This window comes from Heteronotia binoei, chromosome 19 (assembly GCF_032191835.1).
Source record: "Heteronotia binoei isolate CCM8104 ecotype False Entrance Well chromosome 19, APGP_CSIRO_Hbin_v1, whole genome shotgun sequence".
NCBI classification, from domain to species: domain Eukaryota; kingdom Metazoa; phylum Chordata; class Lepidosauria; order Squamata; family Gekkonidae; genus Heteronotia; species Heteronotia binoei.
The window spans coordinates 37,044,739-37,068,360 of record NC_083241.1 but is presented as its reverse complement, the minus strand read 5'-3'; positions in this window follow the sequence as shown (position 1 = coordinate 37,068,360).

Below are 23,622 nucleotides of genomic sequence, written 5' to 3'. Positions count from 1 at the left end.
AAGGGAGCACTCACTGGAGAAGACCCTGATGCTGGGAAAGACAGAAGGCAAACCCTAGGTAATGTTCCCCAGCAGTTTTAGAAAAGCAAATCAAGTCTCACTCACTTTAAAGTTATACCATTATGCGGTTTGTTTGGTGTGGATCCGGGAATGGATGACGTTACTAAATAGAAAATTATTAATATTAGAAGGCCATGGAAACGTCTTTGGTTGGCATTCATATCTGTGTTATGGAAAAAGCAAGATGGATAGCTTCTTCTAACATCATTATATAAGAAGTAATTTGTTAAAAACTTGGTTGAAATATAAAAGATTCAGGGATGAGAGGAAACCGCTTTGGATTGTGCCAACAGAAGTAATAAAGTTATATGGTGGAGAGCCAGTTTGGTGTAGTGGTTAAGTATGCGGACTCTTATCTGGGAGAACCGGGTTTGATTCCCCACTCCTCCACTTGCACCTGCTGGAATGGCCTTGGGTCAGCCATAGCTCTGGCAGAGGTTGTCCTTGAAAGGGCAGCTGCTGTGAGAGCCCTCTCCAGCCCCACCCACCTCACAGGGTGTCTGTTGTGGGGGAGGAAGATAAAGGAGATTGTGAGCCTCTCTGAGACTCTTCGGAGTGGAGGGCAGGATATAAATCCAATATCTTCATCTACCTCACAGGGTGTCTGTTGTGGGGGAGGAAGGGAAAGGAAATTGTGAGCCGCTCTGAGACTCTTCGGAGTGGAGGGCGAGATATAAATCCAATATCTTCATCTACCTCACAGGGTGTCTGTTGTGGGGGAGGAAGGTAAAGGAGATTGTGAGCCTCTCTGAGACTCTTCGGAGTGGAGGGCAGGATATAAATCCAATATCTTCATCTACCTCACAGGGTGTCTGTTGTGGGGGAGGAAGGGAAAGGAAATTGTGAGCCGCTCTGAGACTCTTCGGAGTGGAGGGCGGGATATAAATCCAATATCTTCATCTACCTCACAGGGTGTCTGTTGTGGGGGAGGAAGGTAAAGGAGATTGTGAGCCTCTCTGAGACTCTTCGGAGTGGAGGGCGGGATATAAATCCAATATCTTCTTCTTCTTATATTCGGACATTAAAGAGGAGAAATAGTTGTCATATAAACTGTTAAAAATACATGGCGGTAAGGTGGAATTAAAATCGGTGGAAGAATTGGAATATAGGTATAATTGGTTTCAATTGCAACAAATTAAGAGTTTGCTTGAACAGGATATTAAAAATGATGGAGTAAGACAAGAACAAACAGAACTGGAAAGAATGCTGTTTGGCGATAGTGAAAAATTGATTTCAAGAATTTATAAATTACTGTTGAAATGGTCTACAGAACTTGAGGTAGTTAAATCTCAAATGATAAAATGGGCGATAAATATAAATAAAGAAATACAGATGGAACAATGGGAGTACTTATGGAAGAACTCTATGAAGATATCGACATGTTATAATATTAAAGAAAACTGTTTTAAAATGTTATATAGGTGGTATATGACACCTAAGAAACTGTCAAAAATGAACGATCAGGTGTCCGATAGATGTTGGAAATGTAAAAAACATGAAGGATCTTTCTACCATATGTGGTGGACTTGCGAAATGGCAAAGCAATTTTGGCGAATGATTCAGCAAGAGATTTCAAAAATTTTGGGCTATAATATTAAGAAGGCACCAGAAGTCTTTTTGTTGGGATTACAAATGGAGAAATTTCCGAAACAAGACAGAACAATAATCTGGTACATGTTTTCACTGCACGGACATTATATGTGCAGATGTGGAAGCAAGACAAAATACCAGAAAAGTGGGATTGGATTATGAAAGTTATGGATTGGAGTGAAATGGACAAGTTTACAAGAATCTTAAAAGAATATGATGTAGAGAAATTTAGAAATGAGTGGGGAAAATTTCAAAATTATGTTGAAAAACAGTGGAAAGTTAAGGGACATTTGGTGATTTTTGACAACAGTTGAAGGTTTGTGGAATAGTAAATGGACCCTTTTTATAGCAAAAAATGAGACTATGGAAATATATACTTTTTCAATCTTATGATAAGGACTAAAGGAGTATAATAGTAAATGATTCTTTTTCTTATTTTATTTTATCAGAGTTATAAGTTTCTTTTCTTTATGCAGATTCTAAAAATGCTAAAATTACCTTTCTTTTTTTTAGTACTTTTTAGTACATTAATTAAAATGCACCGGTCACGAAAAGGGGGGGAGGGAGGTGAAAAATGCAATGTATTGGTGTTGAACTTTTTTAATATTAATGTAATATCTTGCAGAATAATAAAAATTGTTTTAAACAAAAGTCTCACTCACCTTACCAGCAGTTCTGTTCTAGATCCAAACAGCTGCTTCTACTGCAGCTGAGCCACTTCTGCCTCTGGCAAGGATGAGCCTTGCAAATTAAAGGCTAAAGCCCCCACCCACCTCTGACTCAACAGCCAGAGCAACAGCAGAGGGTGGAGCCAGCAATTACCCCCAAACAAACAAGCTCTCCTCACTCAGCAACAGCTACACAAAAGAAATCAGAAAACCCTCTCCAGCAGGCACCAACCACTCCACATTTACCTCCCACAACAACCCTAGGTAATACTCCCCAGCAGTTTTAGAAAAGCAAATCAAGTCTCATTCACCTTACCAGCAGCTCTGTTCTAGATTCAAACAGCTGCTTCTACTGCAGCTGAGCCACTTCTTGAGAGTCCCTTGGACTGCAAGAAGATCAAATCAGTCAGTCCTAAGGGAAATCAACCCAGACTGTTCCCTGGAAGATCAGATGCTCAAATACTTTGGCCACCAAATGAGAAGGGAGCACTCACTGGAGAAGACCCTGATGCTGGGAAAGACAGAAGGCAAAAGAAGAAGGGGACGGCAAAAGATGAGATGGGTGGACAGCATTACTGATGTGACTAACACGAATTTGAGCGGACCTGGTCTGTGGGGTCGCAAAGAGTCGGACTCGACTGTGCGACTGAACAACAACAAAAACCGAAGTACCTATATGGTTTTTGCTTTGCTTCCATTCGCCCCCCTCTTTCCCCGTCTTTCAATCTCACTGGTCGAATCAGCATTTTCAGTCTATTCTCTCTTACTGCTCCCATTCAATAAACTCCTAGGTCTTCGCATGTAGCCAAAGGGTTGTGCAGGAGTTTACTACACCCCACCGCCACCCCCAGGAGCCCTTTTGCTGAGTCCTAATAAAGATCTCCGAAACAAGATGCTAATGCTGGATTATTCAGGTAATCTCCACGAGATACTTCCCTTGGTACGGCTGCTTATGAATAATGAATCAGGCTTTTGCTTATTATTTCTTGTGCCCTTTGGGTTCACCGCAAGTCTCGGGGAGGAATACAGATTTCAGGACAATGCGATCCATTTATTAATATCGGCCTCTGCCAATCCCACGCGAGGGACGTGGCTCCGTCAGGCCCGCGCTATCACGACAGCTAAATTGCTGGGACGTTAATGTTTCACGTTGAATAACTAAACACCCGTTCGGGTCTCACTTGCCAGTCCCATAAATTAGATTTTTTTAAAAAAAAAAAAAAGCAGCCAGTGTGCATCCTAAGTAGGAATGCGAATCAGGTGCCAGCGCCAATTGCTTTCACGGTCCCCAGACTCCTCGTCAAATGAAAGGCTCATTCCGGTCTCCGTGGTGGAGTCCTTTTGATACTCTGTGTCTCTGCTCAGGGTGCCCCTTGGACCTCAGCAGGGATTGGTGCCCCTGGGCAAACGCCAAGGCTCAAGGCCTGCAAGAATTTGCAAATCTATATATAGTTCCCAATTTCTCAATAAAAAAATAAGAGAAGCCATCTTGAATCAGGCCAATGGCCCATCCAGTCCAACACTCTGTCATATAGTGGCCAAAAAAAACCCCAGGTGCCATCAAGAGGTCCACTGTGTAAGAATACATTCCTGAAATACATTCCTTCCTTCCTAGGACACTGAGCCTAGGAATAGAATAATCATATTTCAATCCAGAGGAAGGCAATGGACATCCCAACAGCTAGAATACATTTTTTCCCCTTTTGGAATGTATTTCAGCAAACTGAAGTTTAAGGCTACCCGAAACCAGATATTATCGATCACCAGTAAAGCTTTGCTTCTTTAAGTGGTCAGATCTCAAGTGGCCGGAGAAGAACATTGTTGGCTGAGCCACACTTTTGGACTGGCTTGATATTTACTTCTCAAGAGCAACCTGCTTTTGTATTGATTATTGCATTGTGTTATATTGTATTACTTTGTCATATTATTTGTAAGTTGAATTTCCCTTGTTAGAGTGGGCTTTGCTATTTCACATATTGTTCTCAATTATGCATTTTCTCCAGAAGAGCTGATCTCTGCCCGCTGCGGGCCAGTTGTAAAAACGGGAGATCTTCAGGCCCCACCTGGAGGCTGGCAACCCTTGAAAATACCCGGAGACTTTGGGGGTGGGTCCGGGAGATGGTGGGGTTTAGGGAGGGGCCTCAGCATGGGACAATGGCTTGAAAGCAGCCATTTTCTCCAAGCCAGCTGGAAGTCAGTTGTAAAAATGGGAGCTCTTCATACTCCACCTGAAGGCTGGCAGCCCTATGGCTATGAGAAAGGAGCTAAGCGGAAAGGTAAGGGGCTGGTTTTGGAACCGAGAGCCGTTGAGTCCCTTCTGGTGGTGATTTTACGATTCCGGGAATAACACTACAGACTCACCCTTGCCACCTGATGAACTCTTCAAGGCAAGAGATCTTCTTTTCTAAAAAAAAAAAAAATACAACTGTTATTGCAGAGCCGTAATGCTTTAGGAGTATTCCCCGGCCAGATGCTATTTTCTTTCACTTAGGAGTAATTTTCTGTAGATCTCTTGACCTCCGGTCTCTCTATCCATTAATGCAAGGAAGGCTGCAGGTGCAACTGGAAATCACAGCACTTCTAAGCTTCAAATTGTTACCACGGCCCAAGGAGCAAGGTAGATATGACTCGACAGAGCCGCCAAACCCGTCGGCGGAATGACAGAGAGCAGAGATGGATGCACTGTGTTCTGCGGGTGATGCATGAAAGAATCTTTACTACAGACCTTCACCCATCCACCAGGTATGGTTGCCATTTTGTTTTAAATTCCTGGGAGGCTCTTCCATTTTTCCAAGTTATGACAGGTGGAAAAATTAATTCATCAGAAGTTTTTCCCAAGAGCAGAAATGTGGCAATGGGGAAATTTTGAATGATTTTCCCTGCTGTATACATATTAGAAGAAATCTACCATAAGAAATAAGGGAAGCAATGTTGGATCGCAGTGGCCCATCCAGTCCAACACTCTGTGTCACATAGTGGCTAAAACCCAGGTGCCATCAGGAGGTCCACCAGTAGGGCTAAAACTCCAGAAGCCCTCCCACTGACGTCCCCCCAAATACCAAGAATACAGAGCATCAGTGCCCCAGACATAACACAAAAGAAGCCATTTTGGGTAGGACTAATGGCGCATGCAGTCCAACACTCTGTGCCACACAGTGGCTAAAACCCAGGTGCCATCAGGAGGTCTACCAGTGGGGCCAGAATTCCAGAAGCCCTTCCACTGATATCTCCCCAAACACAAGAATACAAAGCATCGGTGCCCCAGATATAAGAACACAAGAGAAGCCATGTTGGGTCAGGCCAATGGCCCATCCAGTCCAACACTCTGTGTCGCACATAAGAATATAAGAGAAGCCCTGTTGGATCAGGCCAATGGCCCATCCAGTCCAACACTCTGTGTCACACAGTGGCCAAAACCCAGGTGCCATCAGGAGGCCCACCAGCAGAGCCAGAACTCCTGAAGCCCCCCACACACACACTGTTGCCCCTCAAGCACCAAGAATACAGAGCACTGCCCCAGACAGAGCCCCAAGCCACATCTATACCTTGTGGCTAATAGCCACTGATGGACCACTGCTCCACATTTTTACCCAGTCCCCTCTTGAAGTTGTCTATGCTTGTAGCTGCTGCCACTTCCTGCAGCACTGAATTCCATGTGTTAATTCCTCTTCGGGTGAAGAAAGGCTTCCTTTGATATGTTCTAAGCCCACCGCTCATTAATTTCATGGAGTGACCATAAGCGCTTGTATTGTAAGAAGGGGAGAAAAGTACTTCTGTCTCTTACCTTCTCTCTCCCAAGCATAATTTTCTAAACCTCTATCACGTCACCCCTCAGTCCTCATTTCTTCAAGCTAAAGAGCCCCTAACCTCTTTAACCTTTCTTCCTAGGGAAGGAGTTCCACCCCCTTAATCATTTTAGTTGCCCTTTCCTGCACATTTCCCAATACCAATCTCTTTTTTTTTTAGGTACAGTGACCAGAACTGTGCACAGCATTCCAAATGTGGCTGCAAGATAGATTTATACAGGGGCATTATGCTACTGGCTGATTTGTTTTCAGTCCCTGTAATGTACTGGGTTTGGACACGAGTAACAGTCAACATACTTTATTAGCTAGCCAGCCATCAGCAGGGGATAGCGGGGCAGGGTTTCAGATCCAGGTTAGGAAACATCTAGAGATTTGGGGATGGAGCCTGGGGAATTCAGCAGGATACAATGCCACAGAGTCTACTTTCAAAGCCTCCATTTTCTCCCCGGGGAATTGATCTATATTGTATAGGGATGAGCTGAAATTCCAGGGCATCTCCAGGTCCCCCCTGGAAGCTTGCATCCCTATACCATTCCTCCACATGCACCCACTGATGTAACCTTGAGTCAGTCATAAGTTCTCACAGAGCTGTTCCCCTCATGAGCAGTTTCTGTCAGAGCTCTCTCAGCTCCACCTACCTCATAGGGTATCTGTTGTGGGGAGGAGAAGGGAAAGGAGATTGTAAGCCACTCTGAGACTCCTTCAGGTAGTGAAAGGCGGGGTATCAATAATTTATTACAGTACCAAGCCAGACAGGGGCAGGGTATAAATCCAATTTCCTCCTCCTCCTTCTAGTATTTGTGAGATTCTTAAGTAACAAACCATGGTTGATGGTAGCCCTGGTTTAGTCCTTATCCTACATCACAGCAGGGGACTGTATACTATGCCCTTGTTTTTTACAAAGATTCTTTTCCTTCTCCCCCTCAAAAAATCACCACAGTCTACAATCCTCCCACACACACACACACACACACAAAAAAAAACTGAATCAAGTTAAGGGTTTTTCTTTTCAGAGGATAATTCCATCATGCCCAGCACGATCTGGGAACGCCTTCTTTCTAGCTTTTATTGTTTTCCTTTTTCAAAAAGCTTACACTGACTCGAGGATGCTTTTGGTGAAAGGGGTATCTTTAAATCACTCGATAAGTATATCATAAAAAGGATCTGGAAAGCCAGCCATAAAAAAAACACCCCGTTGTTCGAACAGATTTCCATATGGTTTACGAGCCCTGGTTTATCATGGCCAGAACCGAACAGCAAGCCGAATTGCAGTTGAAATTCTTCATAATTTAGGAGGAGGGGCTATCGTTAAAATGTCGTTCTTTCTCCCCTAGTGTCTTAAGGAATAAACATTTTTGAAGGGAGATGCAGTGGGGAAAGTTTTGAAAATCAAATTTCTCAACTCAGCCACTTGGATCCCTAAATCCAGTCTCAGTTCTCCCTCACGCAATGCAAACTGATTTCTTGTGTGCCGTTTCCTGTTTCCTCACACCAAAATTTCCCCTTCAGTTGGAGCCAACATTTCCCCTGTATCAATAAATTACCATTCCACATATATTAGACATGTAAATGATGTACGTTGTGCATACAAATTGCATCTAAAAACCATACGACATGTGTACACAGTACAAATGCATTGGCAAAATAAGGCTATCGGATCCAACTCAGTATATATCTGGGGACTTTGGGGGTGGAGCCTGGAGATATCGGGGTGGAGCCAGGATCAAGGTTGTGACAAGCACGATTGAACTCCAAAGAGAGTTCTGGACATCACATTTAAAGGGACTGGAAAGGAAAGGAAAGCTCCCCTGTGCAAGCACAAGTCGTTTCTGACTCTGGGGTGACGTTGCTTTCACAATGTTTTCACGGCAGACTTTTGACGGAGTGGTTTGCCATTGCCTTCCCCTGTCATCTACGCTTTCCCCACAGCAAGCTGGGGACTCATTTTACTGACCTCGGAAAGATGGAAGGCTGAGTCAACCTCGAACCGGCTACCTGAAAAACCAGCTTCCACTGGGGACCGAACTCAGGTCGTGAGCAGAGCTTAGGACGGCAGTACTGCAGCTTTAACACTCTGCGCCACAGGGCTCAGATTTAAAGGGTCTGAGCTCCTTTTAAATACCTTCCTTCCATTGGAAAGAATGGAAGATGGGGGCACCTTCTTTTGTGACTCGTAGAACTGGATCCCCTGGTGCAATCTTTTTTGAAACTTGGGGGGGAGGAGTTTTTTGAAGAGATGCAGTAGATATTGTGCTTAAAATGTGGTGCCTCTGTTTTGAAAAACAGGGGGGGGGGCCAGAGCTCCAGATACCCATGGATCGGTTCTCCATTATACCCTATGGCAGGGGTGTTGAATTCATTTGTTATGAGGGCCGGATTTGACATAAATGTGTCCTTGTTGGACTGGGCTATGTCGTCCATATAAACTTTATAAAGGACACACACACACACAATTAAATATATATAAAAAACATAAAACATGCTTAAAACGTTAGTGCTTGTTGGTCTTAAAGGTGCTTTTTTTGTATTTCTCCCATGGGATCCAGGAAACTGGGCAAAGGAAGCTGCGGATCTTTCCTTCCTTCCCCCAGGGGACGGGGGTAAGGAGCACAGCCAGTAGAAGGGAGGGAGGCTTGGCTCAGTAGCTCTGCTGCGCAATTGAGAGAGCCTGGCAAAGCTCTCTCAAGCTCTACCTCCCCCCTTCCTCCCCAAGGGAGGAGGTTCAGCTAATGGAGAAAATAGAGGTTTTGCTCTGTAGCTCCTGTGCGATTGAGCAAGCCTAGCAAAGCAAGCTGTGATGCAGAAGGAAGCAAGAGAGAGGGAGAAGGAGGCAAATGACAGCCAGTTGTTCAGGGGCCTGATAGGAGCCCTCCAGGGGCCTGATTCAGCCCCCGGGTCGCATGTTTGACACTTCTGCTCTATGGAGACCAGTCTCCATAGGGTATAATGTCATGCTCAGCAGACCGTCTCCTCTCCTGCCCCACTTTCTGATAACCCTGAAATGGGTGTAGGGCCTCTAAGCCAGGGGATTCCCTGCCCCCCAGCTGGGGATTGGGAACCCTATGCAGATGGACAGATAAAGATTTCAAAACACTTTTCGAATTAATTTTGCTATGAAGTAATTAGCGGTTTGAGGTCTGGCTCTAAAGCCATCTTGACTTCTCGGCGGCAGCTGTACTGAGTAAATTTGTCTTTTCCCCTCGAACAGGGGAAATCCAGGCAGTCTTGCTAAACATCTTTTATAAAGCCTGTCGGCACATTTTTTTTTTTTCCAAACCGAGACTGTCACCAAAGCCCTTTGAACTCCACTTCCTGTCCACCCACGCCACCCACTCACAAACTGTTGGGAGATTTATGTCCGAGGGGGACGTTGTTTCTATTATCTCCAGCATTAAACTCGGTGATGGAAAATCCCCATGATTGGAGAGCAAAATCAATTTCAATAAAGTGGCATACCTGGAAGTCCGAGTGCGAGAAAGGACTTTGCAGGGAGAAGGGGTGTGGAAAGGAGAAAGCCAGATGTGATGCAACACACACCCTGTTCCCGCTAGGCTCGCCAATCCCCAGGTCCCAGCGGGGCTTCTTCCGCTTTCCCAGGCACCTTCCCGCTCCCAGTCAGCTGGTCAGTGGGGGAAGCCCCACCCCGACACCCACCATGTGCCTTTCTACCTCCGGAGGCTTCAGACTCCATTTGGAAAGGCTTCCTCTTGGAATGTCTGTGTCTTTATGGATGAATGGGAGTGGGGGGAGCAGCCAGAAGAACATGGCTGCTCCCAGTGGCTGTGAAGGCAGCCCAGACCCTCCGCTGGTTGCGCAATCTTTACGGAGGTCGTTTGCAGAGGAAAGGTAAACTTGAACCTTTGGTTGCTCTGTGTTACTTTGAAGAAGTTGGAAGTTCAGCAACTCATGAGTAGAGATGCCAATCCCCTGCTTCGGAGTCGTCAGAAACGGGGGCGGGCAGGGGGAGGGAAATGTCCACTGGGCACTTCATTATTCCCTGTGGAGATCGATTCTCATAGGATATAATGGAGAATTGATCTGGGGGTATCTAGGGCTCTGGAGGGGCTGTTATTTGAGGTAGAGGCACCAAATTTTCAGCATAGCATCTGATGACTCTCCTCGAAATGCCCTGAAAGTTTCAAAAAGATTGGACCATGAGGCCCAATTCTATGAGCCCCGAAGTAGGGTGCCCCTATCCTTCATTATTTCTAATGTAGGGAAGGCATTTAAAAGGTGTGCAGTCCCTTTAAATGTGATGGCCAGAACTCCCTCTGGAGTTCAATTGTGCTTGACACAACTTTGCTTATGGCTCCACCCACAAAGTCTCCTGGCTCCACCCCCAAAGTCCCCAGATATTTCTTGAACTGGACTTGGCAACCCTAGTTCCCACACTTATTGAAGTCTCCAGTCTGCGCAGAACTGAATCTTTGACCTGCTCTCCTGTCATGGTCCTGGGCCTAGTGAGGCCTGCAGGCTCCAGAGAAGCCCGCCTAGAGTTACAAAAGAGCCGACATTTCCCAGGATGCCTTCTTTCCCTCTGATTGGGTGGCAAGGTTTTGGAGGGAAACTGGCCCAGAGAGGGGTGGGGCCTCGGAGGAGAACATAAAAGGGCCAAGCCCACGCAGGGAGGTGTTCTTTTCTTGGAAGGCTGAGCTGGAGGCAGGCTGTAGCCTAGAGAACTTGCAGCAGGGGAAAGATCCCTTACCCAAGAGGGTAAGTGTTAGTTATTAGAGTAGGGACTGTATAATTAAACGTGTCAGGGCTTTTGTTTATCTGCATCAACCTTTACTGTATATATTTCACTGTTTTACCCACTTATTATTTGAGCACTGTAAATAAACTGTTGTTATTATACCCCTTGGGTTCTCACATCTTCTTGGTCACAGTTAAGAGGTATTTATTCATAAGGAAGACAAGGATAGTTGAGTGCTCTGGGTCCTCCATACAGACCCTTACCATAGTGGTGGCAGCCAGTAGAAGGCCCTGCTAGGCCCCTCCTGTGTGACATCACCAGATAATGAACCGTCATCTACTTTAATGTTTTAGAAGAACCAGTTTGGTGTGGTGGTTAAGTGCGCAGACTCTTATCTGGGAGAACCGGGTTTGATTCCCCACTCCTCCACTTGCAGCTGCTGGAATAGCCTCGGGTCATCCATAGCTATCACAGGAGTTGTCCTTGAAAGGGCAGCTGCCATGAGAGCTCTCTCAGTCCCACCCACCTCCCAGGGTGTCTGTTGTGGGGAGGAAGGTGAAGGAAATTGTGAGCTGTTCTGAGATTCAGAGTATAGGGTGGGATTTAAACCCAATATCTTCTTCTTCATATATTAATTTCACTCCTGGAGCAGCAGCAACAGAAAGAGCTGTTTACTTTCTAAGCTTAACTCCAGGGCTTTTTTTTTTGTAGCAGGAACTCCTTTGCATATTAGGCCACACACCCCTGATGTAGCCAATCCTCCTGGAGCTTACAGTAGGCCCCGTAAGAAGAGGGTGTGTGGCCTAATATGCAAAGGAGTTCCTGCTCAACTCTAAATGCTGAGTTTTATCTTTAAAGCTCAGCCTACGTGAACTAGGATTCTGGCTTCTGGAGAGGCCGTGACTCAGTGGAAGAGCATCTGCTTGGCATGCAGTAGGTCCCAGGTTCAATCCCCGGCATCTCCAGTTGAAAGGACCAGGCAGCAAGGGTTGCAAAAGTCCTCTGCATGAGACCATGGACAGCTGCTGCCAGTTTGAGTAAACTGCACTGACCTTGATGAACCAAGGGCCTGATTCAACATAAGGCAGCTTCATGTGTCTGTGTATTACAGGGAGGAGCCATGGTTCAGTCCTGGCTAAAAGGATCAGGTGGTTGATGATGGGAAAAAATCTCTACCTGAGACCCTAGATATCTGCTGCCAGTCAGAATAGACAATACTGGTTTTGATGGGCCAAGGGTCCGAGTCGGTACAAGGCAGCATCACGTGTTCATAAAGAAGAAGATGATGATGGATTTATACCCTGCCCTTGACTCTGAATCTCAAAATCTCAGAGTGGCTCACAATCACCTTTCCCTTCCTCCCCTACAACAGATGCCCTATGGGGTAAGTGGGGCTGAGAGAGCTCTCACAGAAGCTGCCCTTTCAAGGACAGCTCTGCAAGAGCTATGGCTGACCCGAGGCCATTCCAGCAGTTGAAAGTGGAGGAGTGGGGAATCAAACCCAGTTCTCCCAGATGGGTCTACACACTTAACCACTACACCAAACTGGCTCTCAGGAGGAGTTATGAGGGTAGGAGAAGCCATGTTGGACCAGGCCAGAGGTCCATCCAATTCAACAGTCTGAGTCACACAGTGGCTAAAACCCAGATGCTATCAGGAGGTCCACCAGTGGGGCCAGAACTCCAGAAGCCCTCCCACTGTTGCCTCCCAAGCACCAAGAAAACAGAGCACCACTGCTCCAGACACAAGAGCATAAGAGAAGCCATTTGGATCACCCAATGGCTCATCCAGTCCAACACTCTGTGTCATACCACGGCCAAGAACCAGGTGCCATCAGGAGGTCCACCAGAGGGGGCCAGGACTCCAGATGCCCTCCCATTGTTGCCCTCACCAAGCCCCAAGAATACAGAGCATCACTGCCACAGACAGTGCTCCATCTACACCTTGTGGCTCATTGCCACTAATGGACCTCTCTGCTCCATACTGAAATTCCAGCTTCCTCTTAGACAGACAAGAGCTGAGTAAGAGATTGCTCAACAGAAGCTGCCATCAGTTGCATGAAACCATCAGTACCACAAGCTTAATACTGTCTATCCTGATTAGTGACAGCTCTCCAGGATCTTTCCTAGACAATACCAGTTGAAATCTGCTACCAGGAGATGCCAGAACGCACCTCCAGTAAGCTAAGGGGTCTTCCACTGAGCTGCAACCTCCCTGCCCAGAAGAGATCATTCTTCAAAGGTCTAGCTCAATATACCACTACCCTATGAGGGCAATGAAGAGCAGGGCCTTTTCTGTCATGGTCCCTCATTTTTTTTTTAAAAAAAGCCCCTTTTGCCTAGCACTAAACCTCTTGGTTTCTGGTTGCCAGGCAAAGAGTTGGCTTTTCTCCAAGGCATTTGAAAATGGCTGCTCACTGACTTTATCCGGTACTGCTGGCCTTTTAATACTATATTTTTCTGCTGAATTTGGTTTCTGTTCTTGAAGGTCCAGTCCTGGGACTCCGGCATAACACATAGACTGACCCCGATTAACTCCGTTTAGAGTTCCTGGGAGCTGTACAATTGCCACCTCCGACACATTAAAATTCCAGCTTCCTCTTAGACAGAAAAGGCAGACAGCAGAGACCAAACCAGAGCTGTCCCACAGAGAACAGAGAGAAAGAAAGAGGCCGGTTCCGGTGTGATCCTTTCTAATAGATTCAATTCCTATCATGTTTTCATGACCTTTGTAGAAGGCAATTTAAATTCTAATTGTCCTGTGAGCGCAGGCGGAATCAATTAGCGACAAGGGCTGCTAATTGTTCGAAGTGGGCGGAGACTCTTGCAACGCTTCCTGTGGTTCAGCGCACGGTCACAGAGCCCAAGGGACTTCTGGGAATTGTAGAGGGTTATAATCAGACCTTCCATTTTAATACTCTTGTGTCGGGTTGCACAAGGTCCATTAGACTTTCGGAGTGCCGGCTATTGTCTTGGAGCCTTTGTTATTGCTGAATAGATATGCTCAGAATGAGAAGGAGTGGGGAATCAAACCCAGTTCTCCAGATTAGAGTCCCCCGCTCCACACCAAGCTATCAGGGAGACAGCTTATATATAAGCCTAATAGCACCTCTTCCACATTTCAGGCAGAAGCTCGGCATAACAGGATGCTTTTTAAACAGCACGGCCAATCAGAAAGCCTCACCTAGCCCTGCCCACTTTCTAAAATCACTTGGCGGGCTCCAGGAAAGGTGACGGGGGGCCATGGTGCCCATCAAGCACCGCATTGGGGACCCCTGTCCTAGCCTCTCTCAAAATCCCAAAAGTGCTCTAATTCATGATTCATTCATTCGTTCATTCATTCATTTATTCATCCATTCGTTGGTTCGTTCATTCATTTATTCATCCATTCGTTCATTCATTCATTCGATTTATATCCCGCCCTTCCCAAACGGGCTCAGGGCAGGTAACATCAAGTTTCGTAGACAATAACAACCAGTTAATACATAATAATTAAAAACGGATAATACAATTAACAAACGATGGCAAGATAAACGTAACAGTTTAGAATCCCCCCATACACTGGACAGGTGGTGATGGGCGTCATACACGCTCATATCCTATTAGACCAGCCGTTTGGGCAAATGGGAGGCATCCCAAAGAGGGCAGGTTCAAAAAGAAGCATCTCAAAGAGTTGACATGCTCCAGCACGAGGCGCCCCTATCCCGCCCGTGGGATGCCTTGGCGCGGTCAGATGGCTGTAGCGCATCATTCTAGGTGAACGCCTAGACTGGACAGGTGGGTTCACACCACCAATCTGCCTCACTTGTGTACAACCAAAGAGACAGCCGGCAAATTTGCTACCACTTCGAAAGTCTAGCTTTTTGAGCCGTTCTGAGGATGGGGTGAGTTCGGGATGGGCGGCAGTTCTGCACGTTTGGACAGTTTTTCCTAGTCAGTTTCTAAGGCATCTCTGGGTCGCCTTAAACTGCCTGCCTGTTAGCAGCCCACAAGGGGCAGATCATCACACACTGTCCCTCCATCTCCTGCCCACAGGAAATTCACCAAACATTCTCCAAGCTAATCTTAAGGCAGAGGGACACTTCCAGAGCTGGGTTAACCATTAGGCCTTGGTCTGGCTCCCCCCCTCCCCCGCCAGTTTCCTCCCTGCTTGCAGGCCTCCCAGCTTGCCCATGCAGCCAGCAACTGAGCTGTTCTTCACCTGACTTGCCTGGTGTGGCTGCTGCTGGCGTTGTCGACAAGTTTGCCTCTCTCTGCCTCTCCCCCATGGCTTTGTCAAAGGAGCTTTTGAGAAGGTACCTGCAGGCTGCAGCGGGGGCTGTGGGTGGTAGGATGGGTGCTCAGACTCTGAGATAATTTGGAAGGGGGTCTCCAAGATTTCAACTACCTAGAGGCCTCCACAGGGTTTAATCCAGCACTGGGCACTTCAGGGAATTTCAAGGGTGGTGGTGGTGGTGCTTGGATCTAGCAATCTCAGACGTGGTTGACCCACATATTCAAGGCAAGGTTGAGGAGTTCTTCCCTCACTCAGCAAAGAGCATCTTCGTAGTCCCTGGGAGACTGGTCCCCAAATCTGCTGATCTGAGATCAGCGCTGGAGCCAGGAATTTGAATCTCCAAACATTTGAGGAAGTGCTCTCCTCCTCCCTATCTCAGGCGAGAGCGTTTGCCTCCCTGGAGAACAATGCCAGCTCCGCGCCCACCATCTTTGTGAAACATCTTTGTGAAACAGAATTAGCAATTTCCCTGCTCGTTCTCTTCCCCGATGGAGCCGCGAAAGCCCCTTTTCTGAATTTCCATTAAAAATAATAATACATTTCGTTCTGCATCAGGAGGCGCGTCACTTCCCTGCCCACTTTCCCATTCAAGTTCCAACGAGGCACGCTTCGTGTGTTTTTTTTTCCCCTCCCCGAACCCCCCATAATCATTTTACACTTGCGTTTCTTCGTTCCATTATTCCGGCAATTGTGGAGACATTTTATTGCTGAGATTTACAAAGCAATTCAGTTAACTTTGATGCTGGGAAGAGGGTTTGGAAAACGAAGGGGTTTTGGCATGCTACAAAACACCTTTAAGCTTTCGGTGAGTAAGGCTGGAGCTGATTGGATGTGATAAATCAGCTTTCAAAGCCTCCAGTGAGTGAGGCTGTAGCTGATTGGATGTGATAAATCGGGGATCCACAACTGATTGGTCCACACGTTTATCACTGGTCCAGTTAGGGTTCCCAGGCCCCCCTTGGCCACCAGTGGAGTGTATGGGGAGGGTTGCTGGATTCAATTCGGGAAGCTCCTGGAGATTTGGGGGAGGACAAGGACCTCAATGGGGTACAATGCCATAGAGTCCAACCTCTAAAAGCATCAATTTCCTCCAGGGGAACTGACCTCTGTTTTCTGGAGATAGTTTTGCCAGGTCCCCTTGGACCCTGGCGAGAGATAGAGAGTAGGTTTTCCACATTCGGGTTGGGAAATTCCTGGTGATTTGGGGGATGGACCCTGGGGGAAGCAGGTACTTTGGTGCGGCACAATGCCCTAGAGTCCGCCCTCCAAAGCATCCATTTTCTTCAGGGCTTTTTTTGCAGCAGAAACTCCTTTGTATATTAGGCCACACCCCCTGATGCAGCCAATCCTACAAGAGCTTACAGTAGGCCCTGTACGAAGAGCCCTGTAAGCTCTTGGAGAATTGGCTACATCAGGGGGTGTGGCCTAATATGCAAAGGAGTTCCTGCTACCAAAAAAAGCCCTGATTTCCTTCAGGGTAACTGACTTCTTGTTGAGGGTGAAAGAGGAGAGCACAAAAGTAGGCTTGAAACTCAAAATAAAAAAAACTAAGATCATGGCATCGGGCCCCATCACACCGTGGCAAATAGAAGGGGAAGACATGGAAGTAGAGACAGACTTCACATTTCTGGGATCCAAGATCACTGCAGATGGTGACTGTAGCCATGAAATCAAAAGACGTTAGCTCCTTGGGAGGACATCTATGGCGAACCTGGGTAGTATAATAAAAAGTAGAGACATCACCCTGCCAACAAAAGTCTGTATAGTCAAAGCGATGGTATTCCCAGTAGTAATGTATGGCTGTGAGAGTTGGACTGTAAGGAAGGCCGAGTGCAGAAGAATAGATGCTTTTGAGATGTGGTGCTGGAGAAGAACCTTGAGAGTCCCTTGAAGAAGAAGATCAGATCAGTCAGTCCTATGGGTAAACAACCCAAACTGTTCCCTAGAACAGGGGTGGCCAACGGTAGCTCTCCAGATGTTTTTTGCCTACAACTCCCATCAGTCCCAGCCATTGGCCATGCTGGCTGGGGCTGATGGGAGTTGTAGGCAAAAACATCTGGAGAGCTACCGTTGGCCACCCCTGCCCTAGAAGGTCAGATGCTGAAGCTGAAGCTCAAATACTTTGGCCACCAAATGAGAAGGGAGCCCTCACTGGAAAAGACCCTGATAATGGGAAAGAGAGAAAGCAAAAGAAGAAGGAAACAGCAAAAGATGAGATGGCTGGACAGCATTACTGATGGAACTAACATGAATTTGAGCAGACTTCAGAGGAGGTGGAAGACAGGAGGGCCTGGCGTGACTTTGTCCATGGGGTCGCAAAGAGTCGGACTCGACTGTGCGACTGAACAACAACAACTGACCTCTGTTGTCTGAAGGGTTATCCCGGCTAGGGATAAAGGTCTAGCGTTACCAGATCCAGGTTGAGAAACTCCTGGAGATTTGGGGATGGAGCCTGGGGAGGACAGGGACCTCAGTGGGGTACAAGGCCATAGATCCACCCTCTGGACATCCATTTTCTCCAGAAGGAACTGTAGTCTGGAAAGGAGATGTAATTCCAGGGGATCCCCAGGTCCCACTTGGAGGCTGGCATCCCAAGGTCTCCTTTGCAGGGCCTGAGCGCAGTCTGGAAATCCGTTGTAATGAGGGTTCTGAACCGTGGGTAAATAAATGACTGGAGATTTGGGGGTGGAGCTTGGGGGAGGTGGGGTTTGGGAAGGGGAGGGACTTCAGCAGGGTATAATGCCATAGAGCCCACCCTCCAAAAATCCACTGACTCCAATGGAACAAGTCTCCATCACCTGGGTATCAGTTGTAATCCTGGAAGGACTCCAGGTGCCACCTGGAGGTGGGCAACCCTGTTACAGGAGACGGGGGACTGCTGTTCTGACTTTTAGGATGGCCTTGTTAGTTACTGTTCTTAGCACATTGTAGGTGAAGCCTCATTCAGCTATGACAAACAAAGAGCTCCTAGGGTTACCTGTCTCCAGGTGGGACCTGGAGGATTACAACTCTTCTTCAGACCTCAGTGATCAGTTCTCCTGGGAGAAATGGCAGCTTGGGATGCTGGGCTGGATGGCATCATGTCTCCTCCCTCTCCAAACTCCACACTGCCCCCCAAAATCCAGGAATCCCCAAAGTGGACACCCTAAGGTCTATTCGCCCTAGCTTTCTTGTATCTGACCTTGAGTCTCAAAAACCTCATGCCCCCGAAAATCTTATTCTCTAAGGTGCTGCTGGACTCCAATCCAGCTCTTCCAAGAAAGAAGGGTCCATTCTGGGTTTAAACTTGAATATTCTGCTCTGGGTTTATTCGCCTAGTCTTTCGAACAGCGAATTGCTCGCCTCCAGAAGGCAAAAGCAATTTGTCGATTTCAGATGTTTTTCACCTTGACTTTCCACAGTAAAATAGCCCGTAAGGAAGCGTAAACATTTCATATAAATGTGATGGAAACAGAACCGTTCAGGAATATGAGATTTAAGGCCCTTCTTTGACATCGTCCCCTTCTCGAAGAAGAGCTCTGCCGTCACCCCTACCAGGAAGAAGGGGAAATGGTACACCAATATCTTGGGAGGGGGGGGGGCAAAATCCCGAGTGACTCCTTGGGGACATCTGCTGTGCTCCCGAATCGAACAAAGCGCAGGTGTTTGCAGACATCCCCACAAGTGCGGCTGAGGGTCAGATAAACAAAGGCAATCTGAGACGCTGGCAGTAAATAGCGTTGGCAAAAATAAAAGAGAAGGCGAGGGACACAACAGCCTATGCAGGCAAGGTATTTCAAGGGCCGAGCAGGGAGGTAAACTGATTAACTTTGAGTCATTCTTCCCTTTCCCCCCCCCCCCTTCCGCCTGCAAAAAAAAGAACTCATGTCAACAACACCAATTGAACTTAAGAATCACCGTTATTTTTGCAAAGACGATTTCTCCGGCTGCCAGGGACCTGAGCAACATTTGTAAATAGCAAGCGGGATTGATCGCTTTCCAAGGAAGAGAGAGGCAGCCAGGTTTTCGCTGGCGTCTTCTGGCATCGACGGCTCTGCTGCTGGGTGCACGCTTTCGGCCTAGATCATCCCCGCAGGCGTCTGAGTCCCCAGTGCCAGTCTTCGCTCTGATCCTGATATTATTCGCTCCGGAGTCCCAACCCACATGAACCTACTGGGACATTCGCATGCCTCTCATTACCCTACTGGCAAGCTTTGATCCCTGCACAATGCCATGCTCTGCCCACTTTCTCTATATTTAAAGATAGCTTGCCATTCCGTTTTGTCCGACGAAGTCTGCTTGAGAGCATACGAAAGCTTCCATTCTGAATATGGTCTTAAAGGTGCCACTTGTCTGCCGCTTTGTTCTATTGCTTCAGACCAACACGGCTGCCCGGTTAAGGTCTTCACCCACAAAGTCTGCCCTATATTGAACCAGACCCTTTGTCCGTCAAAGGCGGTATTGTCTGTTCAGACTGGAGAGGCTCTCCAGGGTCTCAGAAAATGGTCTTTCTTATTGTGTACTACCAGGTCCTTTTAACTGGAGATACCAGAGATTGAATTTGGGGCTATCTGCATGCAAAGCAGAGGATCTTCCACTGAGTCATACACCCTCCCTGATTTTCACCAGCCTCAGAAGAAGAAGAAGAATTGCAGATTAATACCCCGCCCTTCTCTCTGAATCAGAGACCCAGAGCGACTCCTTTATCTTTTTACCCCCACAACAGACACCCTGTGAAGCAGATGGGACTGAGAGAGCTGTCACAGAAGCTGCCCTTTCAAGGACAACTCCTATGAGAGCTGACCCAAGGCCATTCCAGCAGCTGCAAGTGGAGGAATGGGGAATCAAACCTGGTTCTCCCAGATAAGAGTCCGCGCACTTAACCACTACACCAAACTGGCTCTCAAGAGGAGGAGGAGGAAATTGGATTTATATCCCACCCTTCACTTGGCGTCTCAGAGCAGCTTACAATCTCCTTTCCCTTCCCCTCCCCACAACAGACACCCTGTGAGCAATACTTCCTCTAAGCTGTGGAGTCTTGTGAGGAAAAATTCTGCTTTGTGAACTACTGGCGTTCAAGTTGTGAGCTGCTGCATCAATTAGTTTGCTCTGGGGCCATTTTTCCTGCGCTAAGACAAAAATGTGTGAGCTGGAGGCTAAAAAACTGTGAGCTAGCTCAAACTAGCTTAGAGGGAACAGCACCTGTGAGGTAGATGGGGCAGAGACAGCTTTCTCAATAACTGCTCTTAAAAGAACTGCTCTTGAGAGAACAGCTCTGAGAGACCTGAGACTGACCCAAGGTCACCCAGCTGGCTGCATGTGGAGGAGGAGTGGAGAATCAAACCTGGTTCTCCCAGATTAGAGTTTGTGGACTTAACCACTACACCAAACTGGAAGATCCAGGGGCTCAAGATCTGGTTGTGTTGTGTATCAAATGTCACCTGAGAGTCAGTTTGGTGTAGTGGTTAAGTTTGCAAACTTTTATCTGGGAGAACTGGGTTTGATTCCCCACTCCTCCACTTGCAGCTACTGGAATGGCCTTGGGTCACCCATAGCTCTTGTAGGAGTTGTCCTTGAAAGGGCAGCTCCTGTGAGAGCTCTCTCAGCCCCACCCACCTCACAGGGTGTCTGTTGTGGGGGGGGGAGAAGGTTAAGGAGATTGTGAGCCACTCTGAGACTTTGAGATTCAGAGTATAGGGCGGGGTATAAATCCAATATCTTCTTCAAGGTGCTGAAGGAAACAGACGTCTCATCTGTGCAAACACCACCAGCACCGCCGCCGCCGCCACCATCAAAGCACGCTACACGCTTACTGAAGCCATTTTTTAAAATAAAAAGCGCACCCTCCTGGACTGAAAAAGCAAATACTTTAAATAATTGCACCAGCTGTGATTGATGTCAACAGCACCGCTAATTACCCCAGAGATTCAGATGACTCTTTGGCTGTTGTGTTTCTTTAAAAAAAAAAAAAAAAAGCTGCAAATTAGTTAATTATTTACTTTGCTCACCTCTCTAACCTTGTTATGTCTTTAAATGAATGGAAATATTGATCTCCAAGTGGAAGCCGGGTTGTTTATACAACTCGAGGGGGCTTAATTAGAGTTTCAAAAAGTTCACCTACCTGTCTCACCTCCTGATCAAAGGGAAGAGCTCTTTGCTTTTGTTACTTTTTTAAAAACCACGAAAGCAGAGAAGGCTGGAGCCTGAGAAAGGGGAGGAGAGACCAGCTGTAGCCCGGTTGTGTGCAGACATCTCACAGAGTAGATTAATGAGACCTCTTCCCAACTGTGCATTCAGACATTGCTTGTCGTTGACATAGTTGAATGTAGAAGGTACATATACTGAGTACTCTTGGTACCAGAGCTTTTCTTGAGCCGGAACGCACAGGAACGCAGTTCCGGCTGGCTTGGTGCCATGGGTGTGGGCTAATATGCAAATGAGTTCCTGCGGGGATTTTTCTACAAAAATGCCCTGTGTGAAACAATGGTGATGCTGGGGTGTGTGGCCTACTATGCAAATAAGTTCCTGCTGGGATTTTTCCTACCAAAAAAAAAAAGTCTGGATAGTACTGGGATTCCTGATGTGGTGTCCATGGAAAGGTGCCATCCCAAGTGCTTTTAGAAAGTGGGCAGGGCTAGATAGAGCATTTTGCCCAGCAGGGCTTCTGATTGGCTGTGCAGCTCCAAAGGCATCCTGTTATACAAAGCTTTGGCCTGAAATGTTGAAGAGCCGGTATGAAGAGTCATATAGAACCTTGTTCCCTGACACTTTGTAGTTGGCTACATCTCCTGTGGCAACCATTTTGTGATTGAGCCCACTGCCCTGTGTCAGGGTTGTGAAGTCTATCTCAGAAAATATCTGTGGACTTTGGGGGTGGAGCCAGGAGACTTTGGGGATGGAGCCAGGAGATGTTCACATTTTCTAAAATAAATAAATAAAAATATAGTGGTAAAGTTCCCCTAAATACAGTCTTTATTTCCTCATCCACCAGTAGCTGCACATCCTCTCTCTCTCTCTCATACACACACACATGCAGCAGCCAAAACAAACAGTTTGCAAGCTCACACTTTTGTGATCTTACTGGGACAATTTACTCAGAGTTGTTGAATGTAACTATCTGCTATTTTCAACCATGTTCTTCAGACTAACACAGGGAAACTAAAGGTTTCAGCTTACTCTTTACTCTCTATTTTACTGTGCAAATGACTTCTGAAAGGAACGTAAATCAAATTCTCTGCTTATTGTGCTGGCTTCCCTTCCTTTCTAGCAGTTCACTGGAAACAGCCATGCTGTTTTGCAGGCTTATCCCATCTCCATTCAACCTGGTTCCTCCAGAGACTTAAAGGCATGCACATCTTCTAAAAAACAAGCAGTTTCCAAGCTCCTTCTAGCCTTCTGAAGTGGAAAGGCACGTGGTGGCCATTGGGGTGGGATTTCCCACCACCGGCCAGCCGACTGGGGATAGGAAGGAGCCTGCAAGATCAAGGGATCCCCTGCTGAGACCTGGGGATTGACAAGCCTAGTCAGATTTCCAAAGAGGTCCATAGGCTCAAAAAACATTGGGGACCCCCTGGTCTACTCTGACTGGCAGCAGTTCAAGTCAAGTGGTCTCCAGTCAAGACCAGCATCTAATATCTGATTCTCTTAACTGGAGGTGCCAGGGATTGAACCTGGGATCTTCTGCATGCCAGGCAGATGCTCTTTCACTGAGCTACCATCCATAGTCAATCTAGTTTTCTAGCTGAACATACAAGAACACTTGAAGCTGCTGTTCTATCACTCTACGTCGCTCATGAAGCTACAAGACCCTCAGTCCATCTAATCCAGGGGTGGCCAAACTGTGTCTAAGGAGCCACATGTGGCTTTTTTACACATATCGTGTGGCTCTTGAAGCCCTCACCACCTTGTCGGCTGGCTTGGAAAAGGCATTTCTCTCTTTAAATCACAGCTTGGAAAATATTTTAAAGTTGTTTTCTTTCCACCTCTCCCTCCCCATATATTTTCCTTCCTTCCTTCCTGTCTTGCGGTTCTCAGACGTCTGACTTTATTCTATGTGCCTCTTACATTAAGCAAGTTTGGCCACTCCTGGTCTAATCGCTGCTTTCTGCTTTTCACGAACGGCATGAAACTTTGTGGAAGTTCACAGTGGTTCTTCCATTTCACAAACATTGTTGCACAGACCACGAACCACCCAAAATCAGTGACAGACTTTAGTTCATCAGCTGGTTCATGCCCATCCATAATGTTGAACTAGACGGATCTCATCATTTGCTTACGGATCCAAAAAACTTTGGGTCGGCCTCAGATGGGTCACCATACTGCGTCAACTTGGACTTGTGGGCCACCATACCGAAAAGGCAGGGCGCTGGTGGCATTGACTCCATCCGCCCCAAGAACTCGGCAGTTTAAAGAATCCCAGCAGAGCAAATGTGACTCCATCTCATGCTGTTAGCCCATTGTTCAGACAAACAGCTCCCTCCACAACTGTCATGTAAAACACCTCAGCGAGGAGACAGGGCCCATTTTTATTTAAATGACCACATTTGTTTCC